We start from the raw sequence: 16297 nt of genomic DNA, 5'->3' as shown, positions 1-16297 counted from the left end.
CTCAACATAATAAAGGCCACATATGACAAACCCACAGCCAACATCATACTCAATGGGCAAAAACTGAAAGCCATCCCTCTGAGAACAGGAACAAGACAAGGGTACCCACTCTTGCCACTCTTATTCACCATAATACTGGAGGTTTTGGCCAGAGCAATTAGGCAAGAAAAAGGAATAAAAGGAATCCAAATAGGCAATGAAGAACTGAAACTCTTTGCTGTGTGCAGATGACATGATTTTATATATAGAAAACCCTAAAGAATCCATCAGAAAACTATTAGAAATAATCAACAACTACAATAAAGTTGCAGGGTACAAAATCAACTGACAAACATCAGCTGTATTTCTATACTCTAAGAACGAACTAACAGAAAGAGAACTCAAGAATACAATCCCATTTACAATCAAAACAAAAGAACAAATTATCTAGGAATACATTTAACCAGAGAGGTGAAAGACCTATACAGTGAAAACTATAAGACATTATTTTTTTTTTTTAATTTTTTGTTTATTGCAGTAACATTGGTTTATAACATTGTAAAAATTTCAGGTGTACATCATTGTACCTCTATTTCTGCATAGATTACATCATGTTCACCACCAAAATACTAATTACAACCCATCACCACACACATGTACCCAATTATCCCTTTCACCCTCCTCCCTCCCCCCTTCCCCTCTGGTAACCACCAATCCAATCTCTGTCCCTATGTGTTTGTTTATTGTTGTTATTATCTACTACTTACTGAAGGAAATCATACGATATTTGACCTTCTCCCTCTGACTTATTTCACTTTGCATCATGCCCTCACTGTCCATCCATGTTGTCACAAATGGCTGGATTTCATCGTTTCTTATGGCTGAGTAGTATTCCATTGTGTATATATACCACAGCTTTTTATCCATTCGTCCCTTGATGGGCACTTAGGTTGCTTCCAAGTCTTGGCTATTGTGAATAAGGCTGCAATGAACACAGGGGTGCATGTACCTTTGCAAATTGGTGTTTTCAAGTTCTTTGGATAAATACCCAACAGTGGAATAGCTGGATCATATGGTAGTTCTATCGTTGATTTTTTGAGGAATCTCCATACTGTTTTCCATAGTGGCTGCACCAGTTTGCACTCCCACCAGCAGTGTATGAGAGTTCCCTTCTCTCCACAACCTCTCCAACACATGTTGTTTCCTGTCTTGTTAATTATAGCCATTCTGACGGGCGTGAGGTGATATCTCATTGTAGTTTTGATTTGCATTTCCCTGATAGTTAGTGATTTTGAACATCTTTTCATGTGTCTGTTGGCCATCTGTATATCTTCTTTGGAGAAATGTCTGTTCAGGTCTTTTGCCCATTTTTTAATTGGGTTGTTAGTTTTTTTGTTGTTGAGATGCATGAGTTCTTTATATATTTTGGAGATTAAGCCCTTATCAGATGTATGGTTTGCAAATATCTTCTCCCAATTGTTAGGTTGTCTTTTCGTTTTGTTGATGGTTTCCTTTGCTGTGCAGAAGCTTTTTAGTTTGATGTAGTCCCAGTATAAGACATTATTGAAACAAATCGATGATGACATAAAGAAATGGAAAGATATTCCATGTACATGGATTGGAAGAATAAACATAGTTAAAATGTCCATACTACCTACAGCAATCTACAGATTCAATGCAATCACAATCTGAATCCCAGTGACATTCTTCATAGAAATAGAACAAAGAATTCTAAAATTCATATGGGGCAACAAAAGACCACGAATAGCTAAAGCAGTCCAGAGTGAAAAGGACAAAGCTGGAGGCATCACAATCTCTGACTTCAAAATATACTACAAAGCTATAGTAATCAAAACAGCATGGTACTGGTGCAAACACAGACACACAGATCAATGGAACAGAATTGAAAGCCCAGAAATAAAACCACACATATACGGACAGCTAATCCTTGACAAAGGAGCTAAGAACATAGAATGGAGAAAGAAAAGTCTCTTCAATAAATAGTGCTGGGAAAACTAGACAGCCACATTCAAAGGAATGAAAGTAGACCATTATCTTTCACCATCCACAAAAATTAACACAAAATGGATCAAAGACTTGAAGTAAGACCTGAAATCATAAAACTCCTAGAAAACATAGAGAAAAATCTTCTTGACATTGGTCTTGGCAATGATTTTTTGGATATGGCACCAAAAGCAAAAGCACCAAAAGCAAAAACAAATAAGTGGACTGCATCAAATGAAAAAGCTTCCACACAGCAAAAGAAACAACCAACAAAATGAAAGGGCAACCTACAGAATGGGAGAAAATATTGGCAAACCATCAATCTGATAAGGGGTTAACATCCAAAATATATAAAGAACTCATACAACTTCAAAGAAAAAAGGGAAAAAAGACAATCAAATTAGAAAAGGAGCAGAGCATCTGAACAGACATTTTTCCAAAGAGAACATACAAATAGCCAACAGGTACAAGAAAAGATGCTCAATATCATAATCATCAGAGAAATGCAGATCAAAACCACAATGACATATCACCTCACACCTGTAAGAATGGCTATTCTCAAAAAGACAAGAGATAACTCTTGGTCAGGATGTGGTGAAAAGGGAACACTTGTGCACTGTTGATGAGATTGTAAATTGGTACAGCCACTAGGGAAAACAGTATGGAGGTTCCTCAAAAAAGTAAAAACAGAACTACCGTATCCAGCAGTCCCACTTCTGGGTATACATCCAAAGGAAATCAAATCAAGATCTCAAAGAGATATCTACACTCCCATGTTCACTGCAGCATCATTCACAATAGCCAACATATAGAAACAATCTAAATGTCCCTCTACAGAAGAACGGATGAAGAAATGTGGTATATATACACAATGGAATATTCTTCAGCCATGAGAAAGAAGGACATCCTGCCATTTGCAACAACATGGATGGACCTTGAGGGCAATATGCTAAATGAAATAAGTCAGACAAAGACAAATACTGTATGATCTCACTTATATGTGGAATCTAAAAAAGCCAAACTCATAGAAACAGAGAGTAGAATGGTGGTTGCCAGGGGATGCAGAAATGGGGACACGGTGAAAGGCTACAAACTTCCAGTTATAAGATGAGTAAATTCTGAGGATCTACTGTGCAGCATGGTGACTATGTTTAACAATTGCTAAGAGATATAAATTAAATGTTCTCAATACCCAAAAAGTGGTAATTAGGTAGATGATGGAGGTGTAACTAAACCCTTGTGGTAATCATTTCCCAATATATACGTGTATCAAATCATCATGTTGTACACCTTTAACTAACACAATGTTATATGTCAGTTATATTTCAGTAAAGCCAGGGAAGAAAAGATATCCCTTATAAGATGAAGAATAAGTTGTTGCATCTGGCCCCTCCTACAACCAAAAACAAGGCACAATGTCTAGTGGGCATCTTTGGATTTTGGAGGCAAAGTACTTCTAATGTGGGTGTGTTATTCTGGCCCATTTACAGAGTGCCCTGAAAAGCTGCTAGTTTTGAGTGGGGCCCAGAACAAGAGAAGGCTCTGCAGCAGGTCCAGGCTGCTGTGCAAGCTGCTCTGCTGCTTGGGCCACATGAGCCAGCAGATCCAATGGTGCTTGAAGTGTCAGTAGCAGATACACATGCTGTTTGGAGACTTTGGCAGGTCCCTATAGGTGAATCACAGTGGAGGGCCTTAGGATCTTGGAGCAAAGCACTGCCATCTTGTACAAATAACTATCCTCCTTTTGAGAAACATCTTTTGGTCTACTACTGTGCTTTAGTAAAGACTGAACACAGAACCATGGGCCACCAAGTTACCATGTGACCTGAGTTACCCATCATGAACTGGGTGTTATCTGACCCACCAAACCATAAAGTCAGGCATGAACAGTAGCACTCTATCATCAAATGGGAGTGGTACATTCATGATGGGGCATGAGCAGGCCCTGAGGCCACAAGTAAGTTACATGAAAAAGGGGTCCACATGGCTATGGTCCCCACGTCCCCACTACCATCTGTAGTCCTGCTACAATACCTTTTCTCCCAGCCTGCACCTATGGCTTGATGGGGAGCTCCCTACAATCAGTTGCCAGCGGAAGAGAAGACTCCGGCCTCATTTATTGATGGTTCTACATAATAGGCAGACACCACCCAAAAGTGCACAGCTGCAGCATTAAGCCCCTTCTGCAGATACCCTTGAAGGACAGCAGTGAAGGAAAATCTTCCCAGTGGGCAGAACTTCCAATAGTCACCTGGTTACTCACTTTACTCTGAAGAAGAAATGGTCAGATATGCCACTGTATACAGATCCATGGGCTGTAGTCAATGGTTTGCCTGGATGGGACGTGGAAGGAACATGATTGAAAAATTGGTGACAAGGAAATTTGGGGAAAAGGTATATAGATAGATCCCTCTGAATGGGTAAATAATGTGAAGATATTTGTATCCTATGTGAATGTTCACCAAAGGGTAACCTCAGCAGAGGAGAATTTTAATAATAAGTGGATAGGATGACCCATTCTGTGTACACATGCCAACCTCTTTCCTCAATCACTCCCATAATCATCCAATGGGCTCATGAACAAAGCGGCCATTGTGGCAGGGATAGAGGTTATGCATGGGGTCAGCAACATGGACTTCCACTTATCAACGCTGAGCTGACTAGTGCCACTTCTGAGTACCCAATCTATCAGCAGCAGAGACCAACACTGAGTCTCTGATATGGCATCATTCTCTGCGGTGTCACCAAGCTTCCTGGTGGCAGGTTGAAAACACTGAACTGCTTTCATCATTGAAGGGGCAGCATTTTGTCCTTACTAGAATAGACAATTGCTCTTGATAGAGATAGGCCTTCCCTGCAGGCAATGCTTCTGCTGAAACTACCATGCGAGGACTTAGAGAATGCCTTAGCCACCATCATGGTATTCCACACAGCATTGCTTCTGGTCAAGGAACTCATTTCACAGCAAAAGAAGTGGGGCACTGGGCCCGTGCTCAAGGAATTCAAGAGTCTTATGACATTTTCCACCATCCTGAACCAACTGGCTTAATAAAATGGTAGAATGGCATTTTGAACACTCAGTTATACTGCCAGCTGGGTCACTGAGTTGCAGGGCTGGGGCAAGGTTCTCCAGATGGCTTTTATGCTCTGAATCAGCATCCAATATACGGTGCTGTTTCTCCCATAGCCATGATTCATGGGTCCAGGAATTGAGCATTGGAAATGGGAATGGCAACACTCACAAATACCCCAGCGAGCCACTAGCAAACATTTTGCTTCCTGTTCCCACAACTTTATGCTCTGCTGGCCTAGAGGTCTTAGCTCCAGAAGGAGGAGTGCTTCCATCAGCAGACATAACAATGATACCATTGAACCGGAAGCTGAGACTTCCAACTGGCCACTTTGGGCTCCTCATGCCTCTGAATCAAAAAGCAAAGAAGGGAGTTATGGTATGGGGTGTGGCAATTGATCCCCACTACCAAGGGGAAATTGGACTACTATTCCACAATGGAGGTAAGAAAGGGTATGGCTGGAACACAGGAGAACACTTAAGGCATCATTTAGTATTACCATGCCCTGTGATTAAGGTCAATGGAAAATGACAACTCAATCCAAGCAGGACTACTAATGGCCCAGACTCTTGAGGATTGAAGGTTTGGGTCATCCCATCAGGTAAAGAACCGTGGCCAGCTGAAGTGCTTGCTAAAGGCAAAGGAAATACAGAGTGGATAGTGGAAAAAGATAGTTACAGTTACCAAGTATGACCATGTGATCAGTTAAAGAAACAAGGAGTGTAATTGTCATTAGGATTTCCTTCTTATTTTGTTATGAATAATGAATAAGTTGTGTGTGTGTGTGTGTGTGTGTGTGTGTGTGTGTATACTACTTTTGTCTTCTTTCCTCTCTTTTTCCCTTATCATGTAACATAAGAGGTATTGGCATTATAATATTTAAGTACTGTAAATTTTACATTATAGTGTCTACAAAAAGAATAATAAACATCACTCAAGCACTTTACCTCCTCTTCTGGGGAAGAAGTTAGTGCATTTTCAGTTGTACACAGGATGCTTGGATCATGTTAAGTGAAATGACCTTCCTATTATCAATATTTGGAGATTAAATATGGTTTAAGATGCATATCAGTGCCAGGTTGACGGGATGGACTTGTGATAGTTAATTTTATATGTCAACTTAACTGGGTCACAGAGTGCACAGACACTTGGCTAAACATTATTTCTGGGTGTGTCTGTGAGGGTGTTTTCAGATGAGATTAGCACTTGAATTTGTGGACTCAGGAAAGGAGACTGCCCTCCACAATGCGGGTGGGCATCATCCAATCCATTGAGGGCCTGAATAGAACAAAAAGTGAAAGAAGGGAGAATTTACTCCTTTTTCTGCCAGACTACAGGAGCCAGAACATCAGTCTTCTGCCCTCGGAATTCGATTTACACCATCAGCTCCCCTGTTCTCAGGACTTCAGTCTCAAACTGAATTACACCACTGGCTTTCTTTGGTCTTCAGCTTACAGATGGTAGAAAATGGGACTTCTCAGCTCCCATAATTCCATGAGCCAACACCTTATATCATATTATATACATCCTATTGGTTCATATACATTCTAGTGGTTCTGTTTCTCTGGAGAACCCTAATACAGATGACAATTAAACAATGGAATGAATAAAACAAACATTGACGAGGTTAAAAAAGGTCTTAATATAGCACTGTTGAACGTTGGTTGAACCAAAGGGACTCTTGCTGGCCCCCCAACATTAAAGGACTCTAAACAACATGGTTCATTTATCCCAGTTTACAGGAATTTTAAAAGCAGGAAGGCAAAGATTACAATGAGAACCCTGACCTGCGATAGTCAGGCAGATTTCTCAAGGGAAAGATTGACTAAAGAGCCAAGGTAGTTTGGCTTGACACCTCACTGGGGATCCAAAGCCCTGTACACAAGAGTGGGTAAAATGGTCAGGGGTGGAGAAGTTTCCAGGACTCCTTTACACAGGAGACCCATGTTCTGTGGTACCAAAATCCATTGGTGAACCTCTAACGTGGGCTACAATTAGATTGAGAGAATAAAGAAATGTAAATATTGATAGGATTAAGGGGAAAATTTGGATGAAATTGGAATGTTTAAACACGCTTTAAGTGAAGAAGTTGCGTCTCCCTTACCTGAATGTTTTATGGGAATGGATATTATGTCGGACTGGGAAACACTTTCCTTACCTAGTATTGTAAGACAGAAGGCATGTATATCCACCTTTCAAGCAATATTAATTGGATATGCTCAGTGGAAACTAAACAGTATAGAACAGAAACTGGAGTGCAGTGCAGACACTCTCTGTACAATAGCCCTGTGTGGAGCGGGCACTGGAGCTTATAACAAAAGCCCCTGAGCACTTCCCAGTGATGACTAATGGGACTTTGAACTAGAGAATTTCCAATTGTGGGGCAATTACTAGCTTGCTATTGGACATTAATTGAAACTACCCTTATGATTGAAAGACATAAAATAATCTTGAAAGTAAAATACCCATGTTGTCTGGGATAAAGTTGGAGAAACACTCTGATGGAGAGGACAGTGCCAAGAAGAGTTCCATTAAAAAGTGGAAACAGTTGACACAGGATCATGCTACCAGGGGAACACAGGGAGGATACACACATGAGCAGGGAGCATCTTTTCCTCTAGGACTGACTTTGGAACTGCATGAGGAGCTACTCAATTCTATCATCACTTGGACAGTGTCCTATAAACAGCTCTCAATTGACCTAGAAAGAGCTGCTTGGTTTATGGATGGCAGTTCCAAGGTGAACAGACAACATCTGATTTCGAAGGCCACCTCTATGATCAAGGAACGTAAAAACAGATGAACCTCATGAGCTGAATTGCATGCAGTATTCCTAGCAGTGATGGAAGAACTGAACAATGATAAAAGCCCTTAGAGTTTGATTTTTACAAACTCATGGACAGTGGGCAACAGCCAGGCCGTATGCACAGGCAGAGGGCTATGGAAACCTGTTTTCTTAAAGGAATGCCCATATGGGGCACAGTCCTATGGAAATCACCATGGGAATTTGAGGGGTACGTAAAGTAAGACATGTTGTGGCCCATCACAAGAACCCCCTTCTGGGTTGAGAAGAGACTGAAATCAATGAGCAGATAACCTGCTGTCCTCCTTGATGTGGCTGCCTGGATCCATGAAATAAGTGGACACTGGGGGGCTTGCAGCAATACAGAGATGGGCTGAATCTAGACATATTCCACTTGCATCCTCTGAGGCACAAAATACCAAAAAAAACTGTTCTGTCTGCCAACCAGATAGACAGAGACTACATTGGCTATCCGGCAGATTCCCTGGTGGGAAGGCCTTGAACATAAATGGCAAATCAGACCAATGCTGATGGCCCAGGGGGGCTACAAATGGGTCTTGTAGGAGTAGATATTGAATCTGGGTTGAGCTTTGCCTAACCAGTGGTGGATGCACATGCTCAGAGTGCTATAAAAGAACCAGAACAGAAGATATTGCACCAATTTGAACTGCTGAGTCATATTTCTTCAGAACAAAGAACATACTTTACTGCCCATAAAGTGCAACAACGGGTGGAGAGATATCCTCCTCAGAGTAATAGTTTGATAGAGAATTGGAATTGGCAACTGAAACATTGATTGTCCAAAATGGGGTGGGGGGATAGAAGGCACAAAGGGCTGGCTTACATATCTTCACAAATGTGTGCTCACACTCAACATCAGTGGGGCTAAAGGAGTTTCTCCACTAGAGTGTTTCTTCTCTTTCTCCAGGAGGATTTGGGGAGGAGGAGTAAGGAACGATGCTGGTATGACTGTAGAATTCTTCCAAAATGGGGAGGATGTTGGTACAACTATATTCACCTCGACTTTCGTTCTTGCTACTTGATGCAGTGGTCTAAGGTCAGGGATGCAACTACAAGCGCCAGAAACAGGAATGATTCCTAAGCAAGAAACTGGAAGTATACTTTCAAACCTTTATCAGAATTCCTAAGGGCCTGGAGGGATGGATTGTGCCTTCACCCCATCTGGTAAATTGGGGCTGAAAGGGAATGTAGTTATATTGCCTATTAGTCAGTTAGCGCACTAGTTCTGCACCTGTGACCCTCCCCTCGATGAATGGGAGTGGACTGAGGGGGAGGGACTGCTAGACTAGTCTTGCTGCCTACAGTCTAGACCAGCACAGCAGCAAAACCTACCGTCCCTTCCAAAGGTGGAAAAGTTTGGTATAAATGGAGAGGAGAAAGAGTAGCTGTGGATAAAGGAATGAATAAATGGATTACGTTATGAAGGAAATCCAATATTATATTATCAACTCAGAAGAGGTCTGATCAAGAGATGATATTGTCTCTTACTCAAATATCCAGATACCTGAAAGGGTGAAGCCATATATTGCTGAGACCACTCCTGCTTCTGGAACCTGACAAGATCAAGTGGAAGGCTGCAAACCCAAGTGGTTTTGTCCTGGGAAACATATGCATACAATAGAATGATGGACTGGACTAATCTTAAAGACTGAATGGGCACCAGTAATGTACTAGTGTCTTCTAACTGTTACGGTCCTTTTGCTATAAGGGATCTGTGGTCTAAAACCAGGGGGTATCCTGTGGTATAATCAAAAATATTGTCTTTCTCCCTGGTTCCTGGAATAGAGCTCCTGAAACCCTTGGAATCTCCTGATTGCTAAGAGGGACTTTGGTATGCTAATAAAATGGCTGAGGAGTCCTACATAGCTTCAGAATGGGGGCTGGTCACCAAAAGGACCCCAGTGGTGACGGCTGAGTACCAGCATTGCTGTGAAGCTTCTTAAAAAATACTCAGGCCTCTCCCAAGACCCAACATCTCAGAATATTAGGCACAAGACCAAGGAATCCCTTATTTAACAAGCCCTACAGGTGAGGCTGATGCACAGCCATGAGGGAATCCAGGTCTACATTCTTGCTACTAAACGTGTGACCTGAAGACCAGAAGCATCAGTACCAACCTTGTTATACATAGACTTTCATGCTCTATTCAAGAATCTTAACGAGATGTCCAGGGCATTCCTGTGCAAAGGAAAGTTTGGGACCTCTTAGTCTCCATGCCTTCTAGATACAGAGACAGAACTGTGTAGTCTGCCCCAGGTGTGTAGTTTGATCAGATCCCTTAGCAATGGGGCGTCCAGGGTTCAGTCCTTGTTCCTCTCTCTTCTATAGCCATCACTCCCTTGGTGACCTCATCTGTTCTCAAAGCTTTAAATATCATCCATATGGTGTCACCTCCCAAATCTACTTCTCCAGCCCAGACATTTCTCCTAACCTCCAGACTCATTTGACCAACTGCTGATCTGCTATCTCACTTGCATTTGTGATAGACATCTAGACTCAACATCTCTTAAACCAAATACCTGTACATTTGCTCCTTACAAAGTCTTCCCCAACTCTGCTTATAGCAACTCCATCTTTCTACTTGCACAGTCCAAAATTTGGGGTGTCCTCCTTGACTCCTCTTTCTCATTCCCCAGATTAATCCATTAGGAAATGCTGCAAAGTCCATCTTCAGAATGTTTATCCAGAATCCAATTACTTCCACACCAGTGGAAGCCATGGACAACTCCAGCCTGGAACACTGCACTAGTTCCCTGCTGCTTCCCTAGTGCCTCCCTTGCCCTTTGCATCCCAATTCTGCTCTCAGCACAGCAGCCACAGTGATCCTTTTAAATGAGAAGTCATACCATGACCCTCTTTTGCTCTAAACTGTCTTGTAAATCCCCATCTCACTCAGAACACAGACCAAAGCCCTTCACATCCTCCAGGCCCACACAGTCTGGCCGCACCTCGATCTCATCACGATTACTCTCTGCTCCAGCCATACTGGCCCCCTCGCTCTTCCCAGAACACACAGACACACTCCTGCCCTAATGCATTTGTACTGGGGGTTCCTCTGCCTGGAAAGAACTTCCCCCAGACACCCTCATGGATAATTCCTCATGTCCTTCACATCTTTCCTCTAAGGTCACCATCCCAGTTAGACACACTGACCACCCAAATTAAACAGCCATTTTCCCTGTTCCCACCCACACCCTCTGGATTGCCTTCTCCACTGCACTTTTTTCATAGCACTTACCACCTTCTAACATAAACACTGTCCTTATTGACTACACTTATAGTACATAGTCTGTCTCTTCCCATTACAACATATTCTCCACAAGGCCAGCAATTTTTCTGTTTTTACTTCAGTGATGTTTCCCAGATGCAAAAATAATATGTCATACCTCCGGCACACATGTTCAGTGCAGAGCACCTCCCTTTTCTAGACACAATATCTTTAATAACGTAACATCAGGCCATATGCTGTTTTGTGGCAGCTACAGCACAATGTCCACTCACCCTGAATCAATGCCCCTTCCCTCCAACTCTCCCTCCCACACCAACCCTCCTGCACACTAGAGCACACAATTACATTTCTCTCTTCAGAAAACAATGGTTTGTGACTTATGAGGCCTATTTTCCAACCAACTATAAATCTAAAGTAGACTCTCCTTTATACATTGTGAGTTTGGATTGGAGTCGGCACTAGGATGACTAGAGCTAAGCCCGGGAGAGAGGGCAGGCTGCAGAGCAGAAGAATCCCAACAGGAACTTTTCTAGGATGAGAAATTACGGGATCCCTCCTCTCTAATTCCAGAATCTGGCTCCTTTGAGAAGGCTGGGGAAAGGTGGAAATGACAGTCAGGCACTAGAAGGAGGACAGAGCTGGACGAGTCTGAAAACTCATCTCTGGACACCACAGATGCTTGTGTGCAGAGGCCACCTAACAATGACAGGCCAAATGACTCCTGCTGCTGCCAGAGAAGGGGGACACCCAGAGGAGAATGACCAGAACTCATACACAAGAACAAGAACAGGCACGACCCTCTACAGAAACAAAGAAACAACAAATAAACATTCAAGAGGGGAGCTGAGGACCAGATCCAGGCCTGATTCTAGGGTGACCCCACCACATGCAGCCCTCACTGCCCATGGTCCTGGAGACACAAGGCCGAGGTGATGTCCAAGTCCTTGTGATCACAGGTCCTGGTGGGACAGGTTCTACTGAAAGGACAAGGACAAAGGCTCAGAAAAGATGATCCAACCAAGGAGTGACCATGTCAAAGCCCACGATGCACTCAACACCAACCAGGCACAGGCCCGATCCATGCTCAACTCCTCAAAGCCTTCTTCTGTCCCCACCTGCAAAAGGCTCAACAAAGCAAAAACACAAGTTCTGGAAAGTTCTCAGTGCTTCCATTTATTTCCCTTCTCAAATTTTAGGAATCTTCTCCTTTAATTAACCCATCAATCCCCCATGGCAAGAATTTAAAAAAAACAAGTTCATATCCCAATTCTTATTTTCAATAAGGCAGTAAGAAGCTGCAGCTCAGAGCAACACAAAGTTAAGACAGGGATGGAGACGGCCCAGCCCCGCTCTGCTGGAACAGGAAAGTTGATCAGGGAAGAGAATACAGGTCAGTGTGGGGAGGGGGTCACAAGGGAGACCAGTCTCTCCACTTCTTCTCATTATGCTAATAGGAACGCAGATACACTCAGATGCCCTTTGCAGAAACAGAAGTCAGAGATTCCTGAAGTCACAATGGGGATGGGGTGAACAAATTTTATATCACTCAGTTCCCCACAAGGCAGCTGTCTCACGCTATAGAAGAAAATAATTATGAACAAATTTAAGTCTCTTGCTATAATTGGTGACATTCTGAACAGCCCACCACATGCTCAAAATGTCCCAATCAAAGAATCCCCATAACCTAGTCCTGTCCCCTCTCCCCCAACCCTTCCCCACTTCAGGCCTCTAGGGTCTCACCTGCTGTGAGAGACACATCAGAGCCCTGGGCACTGTGGCTCCCTGAAGTAGAACAAAACAGGATGTGGTCAGGGCCCACAGGAGATGAGACTAAAGGAGAAACTATGGGGTGGGTGAGCTTCCCCACGTGCTCCCATCTACATTATCACAAGGGTCTCAGGGATCACCCACCTTCTATACTTACTTGCAGCCTGAGTGTAGCTCCCTCCTCTTCCACCGGTGGGAAGAAAACACCCTGTGAAATACCAGGGAGGAGGCAGGGCCATAAGGTCCTAAAGGAACCCCCTAGTCCTGGACCCCAGAGAAGGTTCTAGAACTGTGATTAGAGACCCAGGGCAGGATCAGGAAACATAAGAAAAGTATATGTGTGGAGACTGGACCAACCACCCTCATGACCTGTGACCTGTGACTTCCCCTCACCTTCTCCTCTGTTCTGTGACTGCTGGGAATCAGGTCTCCATCACCAGACTCATCACGGTGACTAATTTATCCTTCATTTTCATATGTGCTTTACTAAAGAGGAAGTATTAGCAAATAGGCCCCCAGAGGAGGAAAGCACATGTGCCTGTGGATGGGACTTCCCATTAACCAGGCAGGACAAAAATCTACCCGGGCTTCAAACTCCCCAGTGGGATAAGAAAACTCAGACCACAACCCCTCCCTACCTGAGCAGTTCTTCCTCCAGATCACAACTCCAGCCACCACAGTTACAATGACCACAAAGACAACCAGGCCAGCAATGATGCCCACAATGGGGATGGTGAACTCAGGAGGCGGCTCTGGGAAGGGAAGTGAGGGAAGGTGAGGGCCCTGACTTCCAGCATCAGCCCTGACTCTGCTGAAGGTCTCCAGAAGGGCTCCTGATTTCCTGTGATAGTGTAAGAGACTCTAAGCCCACATCTCCCTCCTTACCCCATCTCAGGGTGAGGGGCTCAGGCAGCCCCTCGTGCTGCACATGGCACGTGTATCTCTGCTCCTCTCCAGAAGGCACCACCACAGCCGCCCACTTCTGGAAGGTCCCGTCCCCTGCAGGCCTGGTCTCTACAAGCTCCATATCTTGGGTCTGGTCCTCCCCATCACGCTGCCAGGTCAGGGTGATCTCCACAGGGTAGAAGTCCAGGGCCCAGCACCTCAAGGTGACCTCACGGTCAGAGATGGGGTGGTGGGTCACATGTGTCTTGGGGGGCTCTGAAGAGAAGGGTCAGAAAATTCAGGAACTTTGCATCCGTTTGGGCCACTGAAGCAGTGGTCATGTGACTATCCTGAGAATGGACACGGCAACTGGGGTGGGGGAAGGGAGCACAACACCCAGATGCCAGCCTAGACACAGGGATCTAAAATAATCTCCACTCTTTGGAAATTTCTGGATTCAGGGTAAGACAGCCCAGGGTAAGAGACAGGTCTCTGAAGAGGAGTAAAGAGGTTTCTGGTCCTGACCTGGGTGGAGGCAAAATGACTCGGAAAACCTGGTCAGACCTCAAGCACACAGGGCGAGGGGACGGAGAACAAGCCCTGAGAGACAAAGTCCCAGAGCGGCTGCCAGAGACAAAGGGAACTGCTTGTCAGTTATTTCAGGGATGGCTTCCCCCTCCATCGCTGGAGAGACTGGACCCCTTAATGTCCCTGAGAGAAAGGCAGGCCCTCTGGTGCAGTCACTCTCTGGTACCGGATCTGAAAACCCTGGCAGACTCAGTCTCCGAACCCATGGGCTGCGCATACTCAGCTGTCAACTCATTTTCCTGCTCTCTCTATGGGATGCCAGCCCCAGGCCGAGAGGAAATCCGAAGGCCCCGCAGCCTCTCCTACCCTTACGCTTCAGCGTCTCCTTCCCGTTCTCCAGGTGTCTGTGGAGCCACTCCACGCACGTGCTCTCCAGGTAGGCCCTGCAGCTCTCTACCTCACCGGCCGTCTCCCACTTGCGCCGCGTGATCTGAGCCACCGTATCCGCCTCGGTCCAGGAGTGCAGGTCCTCACTCAGGGCGATGTAATCGGCGCCGTCGTAGGCGTCCCGACTGTATCCGCGGAGGAAGCGCCCGTCCGGCCCCACGTCGCAGCCAAACACCCTCTGTAGGGTGTGAGACCCTGACCCCGCCCCGCGGTCAGCCCCGCCCACGTGGCCCCGCCCCCGCCCCGACCACCCGCAGGGATTCAACCTAAACCGAAAATGAAACCACGGCAAAGTCCCCGCCGGCTTTTCCCGAGTCGGGGGGGCCGGGAGGGTCCCGCAGCCTCGGGGTGAATCTCCGACCCGGAGACTCTGGGAGACCCCGGTCCGTCCGTGGGGATGGGGGTCGTGACCTGGACCCGGGCCCGCGTGGCTCACCGGCCTGGCTCTGGTTGTAGTAGCCGGGGATGGTGTTCAGCCTCCTTCCAAAATTCTGTGTTTGCTCCTTGTAGATCCGGGTCTGCTCCTCCCAATACTCCGGCCCCTCCTGCTCCACCCACGGCGCCCGCGGCTCCGCCCTCGGACTCGCGGCGTCGCTGTCGAACCGCACGAACTGCGTGTCGTCCACGTAGCCGACGGCGATGAAGCGGGGCTGCCCGCGGCCGGGCCGGGACACGCCGGTGTAGAAATACTTCAGGGAGTGGGAGCCTGGGGGCGGAGAGGGCCTGAGACCCGGCCCGACCCTCCTCCCGGCGCGGGTGCCGGGTCGGAGGTTGACGGGAGAGAGAAGGGGGTGGGGGAGAGGGAGTCGTGCGTGAGATGGAAAATGGGCGGCGGACGAAGGGCGGGGAATCGGAGTGGGCGGAAGCGGCAGCGGGAGAAGGTGAGGGTCAGGACAGGGAGGGATGAGGTGGGTGAAGGGGTCTGGGCAGGTGTCCGCCGAGACGCGCCTTCCCCGGGGGTCCTGCACCCCCGCGGCACGGTCCCCTCGCCCCGCTCCCCGCAGAGCCGGTTTCCTCCCGACCCCGCGCTCACCCGCCCAGGTCTCGGTCAGGAACAGGGGCCCCGACAGCAGCAGGAGGAGGGTTCCGGGCGCCATAACCTCCCTCTTCGGGGTCTGGGGAGAATCTGAGTTCCCGACGGTGGTGGAGACTTTATAACCGGGAACCGCGGAGACGCTGATTGGCTTCTCTGGAAACCGGACACGCAATGGGAGTGAGAAGTGGGGCCGCGTCATGAGTCTCCAGGCGGGAGGACCTGACACAGCTTTTGAGAGGGAGAAGTGAAACTCAGGGCGATGGGGACTCCCCAACACTGAGCTTCCCCGCCCCGGACACCGCCCTCGGGCTGAGACCCTGAAAGCCGCGTCCGGGGACCTGGGACTCTGCCCTGACCCCTCTCCTCCTGCCCCGAGAGCTCTTTGTTACACCGTCTCCCTGAGGCCTGGCCCAGGGCCTTTTGAGTCAGCGATTCTCAAACACTGTGGCTTCAGGGTATCTATACAGTCTTACAAATTAGCGAGGACCCCAAGGGTACTTTTGTTTATGTTGGTTATATCTGTCAAT

General features: G+C 46.4%; 1 pseudogene across 1 annotated transcript; it reads right to left on the bottom strand.

Moving 5' to 3' along the window:
* Positions 1–12254: 12254 nt before the first annotated feature.
* On the bottom strand, positions 12255–16029 carry LOC147915666 (class I histocompatibility antigen, Gogo-B*0101 alpha chain-like; annotated as a pseudogene). The gene is made up of 8 exons (XR_015554085.1): positions 15768–16029; positions 15171–15440; positions 14654–14929; positions 13760–14035; positions 13268–13626; positions 13032–13082; positions 12848–12889; positions 12255–12682 (listed from the first exon to the last, which is right to left on the bottom strand). The product of XR_015554085.1 is annotated as a class I histocompatibility antigen, Gogo-B*0101 alpha chain-like (transcript).
* Between the last annotated feature and the right edge of the window lie 268 nt (positions 16030–16297).

This window comes from Ceratotherium simum, chromosome 13 (assembly GCF_057802395.1).
Source record: "Ceratotherium simum simum isolate JZ-2026a chromosome 13, ASM5780239v1, whole genome shotgun sequence".
NCBI classification, from domain to species: Eukaryota; Metazoa; Chordata; class Mammalia; order Perissodactyla; family Rhinocerotidae; genus Ceratotherium; species Ceratotherium simum.
The sequence above is the reverse complement of the archived record's forward strand: the minus strand, read 5'-3'. Positions and strand labels throughout refer to the sequence as shown.